This window comes from Delphinapterus leucas, chromosome 19 (assembly GCF_059928025.1).
Source record: "Delphinapterus leucas isolate spDelLeu-1000000601 "Yukka" chromosome 19, BTC_Dleu_Yukka2, whole genome shotgun sequence".
Taxonomy (NCBI): domain Eukaryota; kingdom Metazoa; phylum Chordata; class Mammalia; order Artiodactyla; family Monodontidae; genus Delphinapterus; species Delphinapterus leucas.
The window spans coordinates 67,175,855-67,191,116 of record NC_143147.1 but is presented as its reverse complement, the minus strand read 5'-3'; the positions used below and the strand labels follow the sequence as shown (position 1 = coordinate 67,191,116).

Sequence of the window (15,262 nt, the reverse complement as noted above, 5' to 3'; positions counted from 1 at the left end):
TTGGAATCACCTGGAGAGCTTTCAAAAGTGCCCGCCCATGACACACTTAAGATCAATTAAGTCAGAATCTCTGTACTTGGGCACCAGACATCAATACTGTTTAAATCTCCCCAGATGGTTGTGATGAGTGGCCAAGGATGAGAACTCCTGGTCTATTCTGTGCCATGTCTAGCACAGTTGAGAGCCCCGTGACTTGTATCTCTGACCTTTTGTGTATCCACATCATTCTGACTATATTGAAGAGGATTAAAGAGGAAGCTTTTATTTCCTTTGTACAAAAATACCTTGAGCAAGCAGAATTCTCTCAGTTACATGGTCATGATTGCTTGCTTTTATCTTATTTCTTGTGAAACATCACATATCTTAATCTATGAAAATTTATTTTATATTCAAATTTCAGAAGTGCATATATTTCTGAAAATGAAATTCACTTATTTGGAGAACTTATTAGTATATTCCATTGGAACTTACTTAATAATATGGACTCAATAAAGTACATTTCTGTACACATGATTGGATTTCTACTTTGAGGCTAACCTTCCATTTTAAAATTTTGCTAACATTGGCAATATAATAATTCACCCAAAAAGCAATTTAAAGAATTTTTCGATTTCATATTTCTAGATGCAACATTCTCTTCCTGTCATGCCTACATTACAACTGCCTCCCCACCAAGTAAGGGGAGTTTATTCTTTAATGAAATATGATCACTTGATAGAATACATCTAGGTGAATGCATGAGTCAGTTTAAACCATCTAATTCCAAAATGCTAGCTGAAAAAGAGCAGAATTCTTCACCCCAAAATATGCCTCTTATTATTTGTAAAGAACAGCAGACACCAGAGGAGCTCTGAAAACCAAGTAGAAGTTACCCTTGTGTAAGGGTGATTTACATTTATAAGGGAAATCTCCATTTGTAAGGGTATCTCCTTCTCTGTACCAGGAAGAGGATGACTAAATCTGTAGAAACTCTTAGCAGTGGAAAAGGCAACAACCTAATCTACAAAACAACCATACCTTTGTTTATTGTGCTTTGCCTTAAAAACGTGGCTCTTCCCAGCCCAACATCTTCCTTTGTCTTTAGCTGGAGATGGTATTTAAGATGATGGCATGGACCATTTCTGAGAGCTACTAAATTTTCCTGTACCTAATATTAAACATTTATCTGTTTTTCTCCTGTTTATCTTTTATTACAGGGGGATCTCAGTCAAGAATCTAGGAGGGTAGAGGAAAAATTGTTTTTCTTCCCCTACATAACCAAATAACCTTACATTCTCTTTAATGAAGAAAAGTCAACAGCCAGGTAAGACCCTTTGGGTGTCTACTACTTCATGTAACACAATTACTTGAGTCTACTTGGAGGCAACCAGATACAGGTTGCTTTTTGAAGTAAGCAGTAACTTCATTTTACTCTGAGCCAGAGAATTGATCACACTGGAGGAAACTCTTATTTTTTCTTGACTTCTGCAAGTGTGGTTTGGATTGCCCATTGACAAAGCACATGGTGACTCTCCTGATTAAAATCATGTTAAAACTTTGAATAAATCATTCTCCATGTCCCACAATTCCCATCATACGGAGAGGCTTTGAACCACAAATCAAAGAGCAGTTTGGTTGGCACAGCGTTGAAGTCATCTTTGAGAAATCGCGGCCACCCCCTCCATCTGTGTCGCCATGCCAATCACGTCTCTTTGGAATTTCACAGGCCATAGCCTTTGCTATGTGCCCTTTAAGCAACCCTTGTCCATCCCCCATGCCGCTGGCCTCCGGCCATCCTTCCTAGCGCACTTAAAACAAACTATAATTGGCATTTGCTTGGCTGGGAGTCAGTTTATTTTCTTGCTGCCTTTCCCAGTTGCCTTAACCATCGGATGTCTTGACAGTTGGCAAGTGGAGACTGTGGTTCTGATATGTCACATAAAATCTGCTGGATGAATATTTTCCTCTAGGAAAGAGTGAAAGTGAAATCCCATCCTGACCCACCCTCTTTCCAAAACAATAAACATTTCCTGGCTGCCGCAATTTTCCTAATCATTTAAAGCACCACAGTTGCTATGGAATGGGCAGCTGAACTTTATACTTGCCTGGGCCATCTGTTCTAGAATTTAGTCTGTAAGAAGATTACTTCAGTGACTGCAGTTCATGGCAAGGAGGGCAGGTTCCATCAGGGAAAGGGTGGGCACTGTGTCACAGAAAAACATAATCCAGAGACTCTGGAGGGACCATGTTTTGCTTCGTAATACTGAATATCAGTGGAAGAGATAAGGTTTTCTCCTAAATACATAGGTAATACAGAGACAAACTTATCTCCAAATTTATGGCCTGTGTTATGTTGTTGATACAAATGAGAAATGGTGGTAGAGGGAAGCCAAAGTGTATGATTCCTCTATTTTCCTGAGACATGTTTTCCATTGTTAAGTAGCATCTTAAGTCGAGAAGTTCAGATAAAGGGAAAAATTTACACATAATAAATGTCGTGGAGTAGGTAGGCCTGAAATATGGAGAGAGTAGAGATGAAGATAGTTTATTAAGGAAAAATACACTCACAGGGCTTTTAATTCCTACTTTCCACTGTATTTCTGGGCCTGAGATATTACAAATAATGATGTTTCAACATCGTGTTCTTTGCCACAAGAACAAAGACTTATAGCTTTTTCTTAAGGTTGGTAAAGGACAAGTTAAAACTCTGTGCAGGATGTCAACCCTTAAACTTGAGGATATATAAACAATATAGACATTCAGGCAACAGTCCTCACTCAGAGAAGGTAATTCTCTACGTGATCTCCTATCATGTGAATATGTGGATGTAGTTCATTTAAATGCCCGGTATATAAATAGAAGCAAGGCAAGTGGTTAAATGTTATAGAGTAACAGTTGTTTATAATAGAGGACGAACGTCCATTACGAAGCATCTCAACCGTAATTCTCCGCCTCTTCAAGTATCAAGCACATCAAATGGGGAAATATTAGAGAAGGAGGCTGGGATTCTCTAAACGATATGTACTTTGGATGAGGGGTTGACTAGATGGCCTTTGTGATTCTGAGGTGTTGTGCACATTGTACCTTAAAATTATATAAATGTGGACCTTTGTGTTATGTGGACAAAACAGGTTAATGAAAGGCTAGCAGAATCTCTGTGTCATTGAGAAAATCTGTTTTTTAACTTGCTTTTTTGACCTTCAGCAAATAGATGGCCAGTTATGTCTCCAGCCAAAAAAGGGGTTTATTCAGGATCAACAAGGAATTGCAGTTTGGGGTCTGGCACCATGGCCTGCCATGAGCAAGGAGAGGAGAACACTTTTAAAGAGGATGAAAGGGAGTTGGGAAGGTTTTAGTAAACAGAATCCATTGGAGGAACTAAGAGTTCGAAGTAGTGGCTTTTCATTGACTGATTGCGAGAGTCTCTCATTGGCTGAACGCTTGCCAGGCAAGAAGAGGAGTCTTTCTTCTTCCTTTTGGGCATGAGAGCTTCCCCCTTCTGGCATCCCAACTCTATTTTAATTGAGGTTTCTGTTTATTGATTTTTACAACCTCCACATATATTTATTAATTGAAAAACTGTGTTCACATAGAGTTGACATTTTAATGATTAACCAGGAGCAGAAGGAAAGAGATTGCAGAAGGTGAGCAATATATCATGGAATAATCTTACATGTGAGTGGCTTTTATTTTGTGATTTAAATGTTTGTGAAATGGCAAGTGCTTTACCGTGTACTTCTTTAAAAAAGAATATTTGGGGCTTCCCTGGTGGCACAGTGGTTGGGAGTCCGCCTGCCGATTCAGGGCACACGGGTTCGTGCCCCGGTCCGGGAGGATCCCACGTGCCGCTGAGCGGCTGGGCCCGTGAGCCATGGCTGCTGAGCCTGCGCGTCCGGAGCTTGTGCTCCGCCACGGGAGGGGCCCCAACAGTGAGAGGCCCGCGTACCGCAAAAAAGAATATTTGACAGTCCTTTGAAGCTCAGTATCCAGTAGCAGATCAACCTCTAGGGCTAAGTAGATTGAAAAGTAGATTCCGCAATTGCTCTCATGCTCAAGAAAAGGGCAGTCTCTGTAGCAGTTTCTAGGAAAATTAAAGGGTCTTATTAATGTAAATATGGAAGAAAGGTAATAGGTAAGAGATACATCTTCTCTCCCATTGTCCCCTGACATTTTATTAACATTACCTCATTTAGGTGGAGGTGATATAGGTGTACCTTAAAAACTACATTTCCCAGCTTCACTTGGAGCTGGAGATGATCACATGATTAAGCTTTAGTCAATGAAATAAAAGTAGAAGTCCCTTGAAATAGGGCTTGCAGAATGCTCTCTGTAAGGGTGCTGACTCAGCTGAAGATTGCTTTTTGCTTTTCCCCTTGGATCGGAAAACCAGTTGGAAAGGGCAAGAGGTGGTGCAGTGGAAGCTAGAAGAAGGCTGCATCTTCAGTGGCATTGTGTGCTTGCTGTATGAGAGAAAAATAACCTCCCAATTTATTTAAGCCACTGTTTTTCAGTTTCCTGTTAAGTGATTTCTGATGGACATCAGAAGACCTGTTGTCATGATCTCCATGACCTGTGTTTTGTTAATTTTTCTGTTTGTGAGGATTAGCATTTATATTTGTTCTGTTCAATAAATGCAAGCCCTTCTCTCTGTTACAGAGGAAAAAAATCCCTTGATAAATTCAGTTTACTCCAGAGAATGGATTAAATAATAAATTCATGAAAAAGACAGTAAGAAAAGAATTTTGAAGGCATATAGGGAAATCAAAGAGGAGAATGTCCTGAACGCTTTTACTCTGATTTTAATAGAATTGAAAATTTTTTCCTGTATCTTGAAAAAAATCTGTTTCTAAAATGTGGCCATCTCAGTTTCTTATACTGTAAGTCTCTGCTCAGGAAAATTTTATCCAGGATTCTGAGAATCTGTTATTTATCTGAAGGACTTCATGGTAGGGAATTCTCTTCACTCTCTTGGTTCATTTTTCAAGGTCTCCTTCTATAACTCCCCCACTATTTCCATGCTCATAAACGCTGTTACGCGTACGATATAACTTATCGGACTTATGCTTAGTATTATGGAGGAATCCATAAGAAAACACACACACAAAATGCCTATTCACTTGGAAGATTCATGAATTAATGCTGTAAAGCTTATGTGGTACTTTATAAAATCAAGAGAGTAAGTAATTTTAAACATTTGGATTGCTAGGTCTATATTTCCAAGTTAGGAAAGATGAATAAGAAATTCTGCCCTTTGTGTCCAAAGAATCAACTGGTGAAATACAGATTTTAGGGAAAGAATGAATTGAGAGTAGTTCAAGAAGACAAATAATCCTCCCCTCACACCACCAAACAAGCAAACAAAATAAATACGCGAACGAAAATAAAGCTAGAAGCTCAAAGTAGAGGTTTTATTTGACAGTGCGCATCATGTTTAAAAGGTTGATTCAACAGCTAAGCAACAGCCGTGGGGAGCGCATAATGATGATAATAATGACTAACGCTTATCGACTGCTTACTAAAGACTTGACCTATTCTGTACTAATTATATATAATATGTGATCCATTAAATAATAGACAGTAATAATGTCACTGTTTCCTGTGCTTGTCAATCAACATCCAGAGGACAATATGCAATTGTAGGTGACAGTTTTAAAAGGACAAACAACCTATTTCCCGGGGAAGAATGACTGGGTTGGGGAGAGGTCAGAAATCATGGGATGTTAGATCATGGGAAAGAAATGAGTGCATTCCGAACATCCACAATCTGTGTGCCCAGATCACAGCCCAGTTCTTACTTAATCCAATAAGAGCAGCTGATCTTTAAGTAACCACAGACTCCATCAACTTCAAATATCTTTGAGACGTGCAAATCTTCCTGGTCGTTGTATTTTGGAAAGTGTTACCTTGACACTGGCCCAAGTAACCACAGTTATTTTCTAAAAATGGCATTCGTAGTTCTCTATAAGTAGTTCCAGGCAAAATATATAACCTAGACTTTTGAAATATACCATAGAAGATCCCCTTCGACTTTCTAGCTTATAGGCTGGGACTCTGAAGGACTGAACACAGAAACTCATATGAATTTTCTTGATTCATTGGAACAATTGTCTCCTGGTGGTTAATGTATTTACAAAGGCACAGATTAGGGCCATTTGTCCTGGCTCCACCTGTTGACGTTGATCAATAAGCTGTTTCAGCACTCAACGACATAAAAGATTTACACTTTCTTTCCATTGGAAAACATTCTTTGAAATCCGCACAGTCATTTTAGGATCTGCTATAAAGACTCTTTTTCTTTTTGTGCCACTTATAGAAACAGAAACCCAAGCACCGAATATTTCAGGCATGAAATAATAATAATAGAAAAAAAATTATTCTAATCCTGTCATTAACACTTTTAATTGTTCAGTCTGTTGGATTAGCATCCCATTAGCATTGGCTGTTTTTAGAGTCTCAGAATTGATCTGTGAATAACAATGAGGATAGCAATGATCTCCTAAAGTCAAATTTATATAGATTGAATTTCAAGGTTTTGGCAGAAGACTTCAGAATAGTTTAGTCAAGAATGTTTTAGAGTCTACGTTTTTAGTTATGGTTATGCACAAAAAGTACATCTATTATGCATATATTTTGTCAATAAATATATTATCATTTCAACAATGGAACAGATATTATCCTAAATATTGGGGGGATATAATATGATACTTTTCCCCAAGGAGGTCACAGTACAGCCAAGGTTAATGAGTAAGTAGGGGGTAAAGTGCGTGCGTGCGTGCGTGCGTGTGCGTGTGCATGTTTTGATGCTAACACAAGCCTTATCAAAGCAAGACAATAATTGACTTCTTTCACTTCAACTCCAACTTTGCACTAGGGAATAGTTCCATGTTAACGATTCAGAGGAAGAAGAATTTTAAAACTATGTGTACCTTACTGTGGGTAGGATAGCTAGTCCATTAAAGTAGAAAATATGTTTAAAGGGCTTGGAATGGTATGAAAAGAAACAATAGAAGCATCTGTGATCCCTATGTCATTAATCACCACTCAGCCCATCTTTATAATCTATGTTTTAGTCATATGCACTGTCAACAAGTTAAGAAACTAACAAAGCATGTGAAATTGGCTAAGTTCCATACAGATCTTTTCAGAGATCTTGCACTATTACCAAAAGTACTTTGTCTACTTAGGGTACAAGAGTGAATGGTGCAAAAGAGAAAGACGGATATATAGTGTTAGTTATACTTTATGGAGGAAATATTTTCCAGGGCAGCAGCTCAGACTCTGCAGTAAACACCATAAATCAAAGACACTATAATGCTGTTGATAAACTGTCCTTAAGCCCTGTTGATAGGTTGAATATTATAGGGTGGATTAATTTCTTGGATTGGTGCTACATTTTAGTCATCCCCTCTCTGTGTTTAAACAGACAGGCTCATGTAGTTCAAACAGGAGCAGGGGGGTGGGGAGGGGAATATACTGTAGATTCAGTTCATGAGAAGGTAAAAAGTAGGCAGCAGACTTTTCTTTTCAGTGGAATGGCTTTTCTTGGACCCATATAGGTCCAATATACGAGCACCCAATTAAATGCATGCTCATTTGATTAAATATAAAATTTCTGGGAAATGGTTTTTCAATGAATATAATTTTAAGTTAACTGATACTTTAAAGATGAGGAGGGTATCTAGTCCATGGAAAAATAGAGACACTTGATTAAACCTCTATCAAATTAATGGCATTTACTATGCAGCATTATCAATATAATTTTTATATGAAAGACAAGAACTACTCGTTTTATTAAACAAATATTAATTTTCCCATTTGAAATGGGTGTGCATTTTCTGATTTCTTCATCTATCCTGACATTATTTTAGTTTTATGAAGTTTTTGAAGCACTCCAGCGCCTTTCCCATGACTCAGATTGATACCATGTGCGCCCCTTCTTGGAAAATGATGAACACGGTTCACCCTTCAGGTTTAAGTTACAAGAGAAGGAAAATAGAACATTTTGAAATTCTTTTTCAATTCATTTCCTATAATGGAATATTTAAGTCCAGTAAAAGACATGATTGGGAAAAACAAGTTCTTAAAAAAATTTTTAGTAGTCCTTGGTCCTGAAAACACACGTGTCCAAAGATTTTACCCCATTTTGGACAAACATGTACAAATGGCTGGGCTGTTAATAAAAATCCAGCTGCTGTCATACATGTCTAAGAAGAGAATGTTAATTGGCATTATTATTCATACTTTGAAAACATTGAAGATATATCACTCTTAATGTCCCACCCAATTGCTTGGAGGGAGACATTTCTTTATTTTTTTTCCAAATTAACATTTTTCCACTGGTGAAACATACTCATGCATAAACTCTTCTGATTTTTTTTATTGCTTTTACTCAATCCGTATTCTCCGTGACAACTCTCCTTGACCTTTGAAGAATGTAATGGAACCTGTTGCCATTGAAGCTCACTGTAGATGTTATAGTATTCTGTGTACTATTTTCGTTTTTCTTGCATCTGTTCCTACTATACAGACATGTATCTGTCCTCAAAAGAAAATGCAAAGAGCAATGCCGTCTTCCAGATGATTTTTATTGCAAAGTTTCTATGTAATTTAACATGTACTTAATGTGGTTTTCTCTACCACAATCGTGCATTGTTATTAGGATATCTAAGAGGAGTATCATAAAATCAATTTAAAAGAAAAGTCTAATTCAGGGCATGATGTCGGCAAATATAGAATTCTGTAAATGTCTCCTTCTTTACAGATCACATTTTATTTTCAGTACACAAATTTAGAATGTAACTGGCCAGCAAGCGTGTATGGGAGTGAATAGGAAGAAAGACATTTAGACCTCTGTGTCTGACATCTATTTCAAGTCTGATGTGATACTATTTCTGCTTAGGAAAATCCCTAAGAGTTTTATTCCCTAAAGAAGGATTTCTTTTTCAGTTCAGATATGCAAAATTGTAAAACAAGTCTATATTTTCTTTTAGTACCGTTTCAGTGTTTTCTGAGATTTACGATGATGAAAGTGTAATTTATTGTCTTACACGGATTTCACGAGAACGTTCAACTTGTTTTCAAAGACTTGTAAAATAGTGTCTTGCAATTATCCTGGCTACTAAAAATGATGTCCAATTCAATTTCATCAATATTGAATGAGAACATAATAGACAGCTCACAGGTGAGAATGTGTTCTTATAGTGAGAATTTATATATACAGTCGATCCTTGAATAAGGTGGGGTTTAATGGAGCCAACCTTCCATGCAGTCAAAGTCCAGGGATGATATAGTCAGCCCTCGGTACCACGGTTCCCCCAGATCTGCAGTTCTGCATCCGCAGATTCAACCAACTTTGGATGGTGTAATTCGGTAGTATTTACTTTTGGAAAAAATGTGTGTATAAGTGGACCTGCACAGTTCAAACCCATATTGTCCAAGGGTCAACTGTATATTCTAATAAATACTAGGAATATTTTCTTCCTGACTTCTAGGAATACATAGTTTCCTGGAGACTGAAAACGTTATACACCTTCAATTATAATGCAATGAATGTCATATTGGTATAAAAGCAAAATACCTTGAAAGAAGAATAGTGTGTGACTAATATTTAACAGGAGTGTTAGGGAGAACCTCAGAAGGAGGGAGGTATGGATGGAGTCATCCAACATCGATGGGAATTCAAACTATATCAGCAGGCATTTCAAGAAAAAGGAGAGCTTGAAACACCATGGCATGTTCCTGGAATAAAAAATAGTTTGACATTGTTAAAATAATAGGGAATGTATGTAGGTATGTATCATACATTAGGGAATGTTAATGCCACGTTAAGTGGCATGTAACTAGGGGTTCATGCCAGCTGTGGTGGGTCCTGAAAGTACATCACATTTGTACCTAATCTTGTTGACTATGCAAGGTGTCTATTTTTTGGAAAACATTATTTACAATGACACGCTTTACGTGGAAAATTGAATGCCATCTATTTGACATGAACAAAGACATGAACAAAGTTCTTTTTTCACTATGTCAGGTTATGTTACCTCAAATTATGCTATTTAGTGGCAAAGCCACAATTCAGATTCAGATCTTTTGATTTATTTAAAAAATGAGTGATTTGAATGACACCATAATAACATAACGTAGATGGCACGTGATATGTGTAGTGCACGCATGTGGGTTTTTGTGTGCTTATAGGTGGTAAAAAGGCAGTTAAGACAATGAGCTCTCTTTTCATTTATTCTAGAGAGTTTCTTAAACTTCATGGTGCAGAATGACCCTATTAAAGACCACATTCCACATCTCAAGTCCAGGGATTTCTACCCAGTAGATCTGGGACAGGTTCTATGACTCTCCATTTTAATCAATCATGCCAATCTAATCCATGAACCGGAGGTTCTATGGCCCACATTTTGAGAAATAATTTTCAAAGTATTTAAAATATTTGAAATAATTTTCAAACTTCAACAATATGATGATACAAATAAGATATTTGTATTAATTGGGATAAATCCCATAAGGACTTTTCTGAGACTGCTGTCTAGTGTTTGAATTAGCACATGCCTCGAAAGCGACGTAACTCTTAAAAAATTCTGAGGATGAAGAAATATTTCTTCCTCTTTTTTTAAAGACCTCCTGCTTCCATACCGCCTTCCCTAACCCAAACTAATCTCACTTTGTAAACTTTATTCCTTCGGGGTTGTAGAATATGGATCAGCCACCCCTATAATAGTAATCTTATTGATTGAAGGATTATAGATGATTATAATTTACTTTTCTTTCAAAGTTAAAGATATCCTAAACCTGATTTCAGTTTGCCTAGATTTTATTTTCTCATAATAGGTTTCTTTGTTCGTTTGTTTGTTTTAACAAAACTTAGATTTGCCATGGTAAGTTATAGGTATATTTGAATCTAAGATTGTCTAGAAAAACCCAGTTCCTGTGGTTACTTTGGCCAGAGAGCTATACACATTTGTCTAAAGTTTCAGAGTCATTAGAGAAGCAGTTCTAAAGATATACTTGCTAAATCTTGGAATTACGCATGTATTCCTTGCATGCTGATGTTGCAGGTGACATTTTGGTTCTTCCTATTATTAGCTTGTAAAACTGAGAAAATAAACTCATAAAAATACAAAATGACGGTGCATGTACATTTGCTTTCTAACAGTATTTCTGGCATTTTTAGAGAAGTTAATAACTACCGTTAGGTTGCAGACAACCTCAATTATGTGATAATGGATTTATCAAATTAGTGACTGCCCCTGTAATTCTTGAGTTTGAAAACTAGCAGACTGAGTGTCACGGTCAAGTAGAATTACTCGAAGTAAAAAATGGGTGGAAATTAAAAAGTGGGTATTTTTAACAAACAAATAAATGAGCTATGTGGTTTCATTCTGCATATTCTAACGGTCAAATAAACAGAGTTGTTTAAACAAGCTCACTTGTTTTTAAGTTTCTTCCCAGTCAAATACAATTTCACATGAAATATTACGAAAAAGATAGCGAGGCAATATTTGGAATTGCATATTTCTGCCAGTTGCACAGTAAACTATGTGACACGTATAAAGGCAGTGAAATTATTTATGCAGAAAAGCTAAGGCCAGGAGCCGTTCATTTATTTGTTCATTCAGCCAAGGTTAAGCAAGTGTTTTCTATGTATAAGACGCTGCTCTCAGCAGGGGATGGTGCAAACGAATAAAACATGATCCCAGGCCGTGGTGGAGATATGCACTTGGGAATAACTAGAATAAAGGCATCAAATCTAGCCCTAGTGTGAGGGGGCAGTCAGTTCAGGAAATCCTGAGCAGAGGGTCTATATTGAGTGCTTCATAGAATGTGCTAGGAGCTGTCCAGCCTCAGGGCAAGGAGAGGTTGCCCCGGGCACTCCTGGCATAGAGGATGATGCAAGAAATTGCACCCAGATACGTCAGATGCTTTCAAAGAAATGCAAGAAATTCTCTGCTTCTAACTTCTTTATCTTGATCTCTTGGATGAATGGATGGATATAAACATCAAGAAACATACATATGTATAAATTATATATATATACTTTTTTGTGCAATATTTATATATTACATAAATTTGTAAGGGCTAATATTTCACTTTGCTATTTTGTACTGGATGAAACTTTGCTTGTTTAGAATATTCTCGCTCACACCTTATTCTCTTGTGTACTTTGTAGACAATAATCTAATGACTTGTGGCATTGCAAGTTGTAACGGAATTCAAAACCAAACATACTGATCCCTTGTGGGTGGCTTGCTCTATTTGTACTGGTACCTAAACTATTCTTTCTTTATCATCGATGTTCAAAAACTTAATCAGAATATGTTCTCAAGACCATTGTTTTCTATGATTTTCCTTTTCTAATACATTCAGTGAAATGTGTCCTTCCTATCTGGGGTTCAGTTTCTCATTGATTTCAGAGACAGTTGCCCGTTTTATATCCAGAATAGTTTCTTTTGCTGCATCTGTTGAATACTTTAGATTAAGGATGCCAAGTATTCTTACAGTGTACTGTTTTCACCCATTCTGCATGACATTCGCAACTTACCTCCAACTTCTTGGAGGTAAGGTAGACTTCTTACCTCCATGCTGTCTTCTGAGGACGTGGGTGTGGGTATAGAGGGAGACCCTCTGAAACCCTCTGAAGCTTTGAGATTTTGCTCACAGACACTTGTTCTAGTGTTCCTTCTGAAGTCTCAACCTCTTTCCAAGCAGTCAAGATCGTATTTCATCCTCTTGGGCTACAGTTCATTCTCCCAAGACAGAACAATTCCATGGTAGCGTGGAAAGTCCTGGTAGCCATTCCAAAGGGTGTCATCACCCTGGTGGGTAGAAGGTAGGGTGAGTCTACTCTGAGAATTTTTTTTCTTGGTTTTCCTCCAAGCTGCCTGTCTGCCCCTTTCTCTCCCACATCTGTCCTCCTTCCTCTAAACTAAAATTCTAAACAAAAAATTTCAGTATTTTCTGTCCTCTCTACTGTTTCTGGACTTCCGGAAGCTATTTATAAGGAGTATCAGGCTCTTGGATTTCTTTCTTCAGCCCCTCCTTTTACAAGATTTGTTTGGTCGTGAACTTTTTCTTCTCTGCTGCTGGCGTGTCAGTGTCCTTCTTCCCCATCTTTCACTTCCTCAGATTCATTGCACTGGGTCTTGGAGCCTGTTGTGTTCTGCCATCTTCAATGGTTCATTTTCACAATACGCTCGTCACTTTCAAAATTCTCTGAAAACCCTTGCTGGAATAAAGGAAACCCCGGCTAATCTTTGATATCACTTCTTGCTAGACAACCAAGGGAGGCCTCATCTGAGGCCATGGTGCTTGTCTATTTGTGCTTACTGTATTTCAGTTCTTAATTCTTTTACCATCTTATCCAAGCCCCTTTCCACACACTAGACTATGAATGTCCTCCCTACAACAAGCTCCATTAAGGCGAGGGATAAGTAGCTTTCTCTTCACTTAGCACCAAGTCTAGTCCAGAATAGGTAACTAATAAGTATGGGCTGAAGGAATAAATGCATCTCTTGTGAATCCTTGTCATCAAAAATAAATATGATACTTCAAAACAACAGATTCAAGAGTAATCATTTTCACTGTTAGTCTTATATAAGAAATTGTATAAACATTGCATTTTCTTGTACTAAATGAATTGTGAAGGTACTACTAAGTTGTTTCTTTTTGGAACTTGAACGATCAGCTCTGATGCTAATTCACGTTATCTCTTCCAGACACCTGACAATAATTACCTTAGTGATAAATTTGACCACAGAAAATTGTTCTGTTATCTAGAATTTAAGCAACAGATAAAGAATTAAATGCCTTTAAATAGAGGATTTATTCTTTAACATACTGATACTTTGACCGCTGAAGTGCTCAAGCCATGTGACAAATAAGTGGCCTCAGAACAGGGAAGCCCTTATTAGTGATTCTTTAACCAAGGCAAGGTTTTAAAACATATACTTTTTTTTTACTAATATAAGTAATAGAGGACTGAATTGCTCAGCTAACGGCTGATGACATTTATATTTATTTAAAATGCTTCTTTATTTATGTATTTATTTAATAGGTATATGTCAAGTACCTATCACTATAAGGAAATGTGCTGAACACAGAGAGAATCTGAAAAGATGAGTAACGCATAGCCCCTCCCTCCAAGATATGCAGCTAAGAAGGAGGCATAAGATGAGTTTCAAATAACTCAAAGTAGAATGAAATAAACACCGTAAGAGAGTTCGAGGTTGTATGAGGATTCTGAAGGTGAAAAGATCACATCAGGCAGGCACTCTGGTCCATTAAAAAGGAGCACAGACTTTGGGGTCAGAGAAGCCCAATTCTTCTGCCTATGCTTTTCCCATTTATGACCTTGGTAAGTCTCTGTTGTCTCATGTGTAACACGAGAATCCTACTAGAAGAATGTTCACAAATGGCTTTACAGCCAACATAACCTGTGGATGTGACCCTTCTTACTTAAGGAATGGTAAAGATAAAGAGGTTATTTCTGGGATATTAGTCCACACTTCTGTGAGTGATTGCTCTAAACTCAAAGCTGAGAATGCCGTTACTCTGAATTCTTCCACAGGTGGCTGTCTGTTTCAGATAAAGTTCGCACAAGTTAGGAGAGTGAACAAGTCTCTCCGTCATTTGGTTCCTGGCTGTCTCTTGAACTTCATCTCTAGCTATTCTCAATTGAGTATGTCCTCTAGATGAAAGATGGTCTAGCCTGTCGGAAAGAAGTTCTTCAAACACATCACGAACCTTCGACATTTGCACTTGCTCTGCCTTCTGTTGAGAAATCTTTCCCCACCTAAGAACCAGGCAAAAACCATGTCCTCCATAGAATAATTTAGAAGACTTTTTTTTTATTCTGAGCTTCCCTCTCCCTACATCAGAGAATCCACTCTTTACTTCTCCCTCCATCACTCCCATTTACCTGTATGGACTTTCATTTTAGCATGTATAGTGTCACTTATATTCATTAATTCTAGTGTGTCTTTTTCATGAGAATCAGAATGGTCATATACGAAATATTTATCAGTATGTTTTCTCTCCTAAGAGGCTGTAAGATATTCCAGGTAATGTGTCATTCCTTACTTAACTTTGAATTCCCAGAGAGCCTAATTGCTTATTGAAAAATGAAAGAAACCAAAAACCACCCAATCAATTCACGTAGTTAAAAGGTGGCACATTGACGGTGTTTCTGTTCCCTTAGAGTATATAATGTACTTCCAGAAAATTCATGAGCCCAAAGAGGGACAAATGGACAAATATATCATAGCGACCCCATTGACCA

General features: G+C 37.5%; 1 protein-coding gene across 1 annotated transcript in view; it reads left to right on the top strand.

Moving 5' to 3' along the window:
• Positions 1–15,262, top strand: part of KCNJ2 (potassium inwardly rectifying channel subfamily J member 2) — a 404,418-nt gene that overhangs the window by 306,770 nt on the left and 82,386 nt on the right. Inside the window, exon 3 of the transcript XR_016389076.1 lies at positions 1,197–15,262. This exon is cut by the window's right edge and continues 82,386 nt beyond it. The gene's annotated coding sequence lies outside the window, so the exon portion shown is untranslated. The remainder of the gene's footprint in view (positions 1–1,196) is intronic.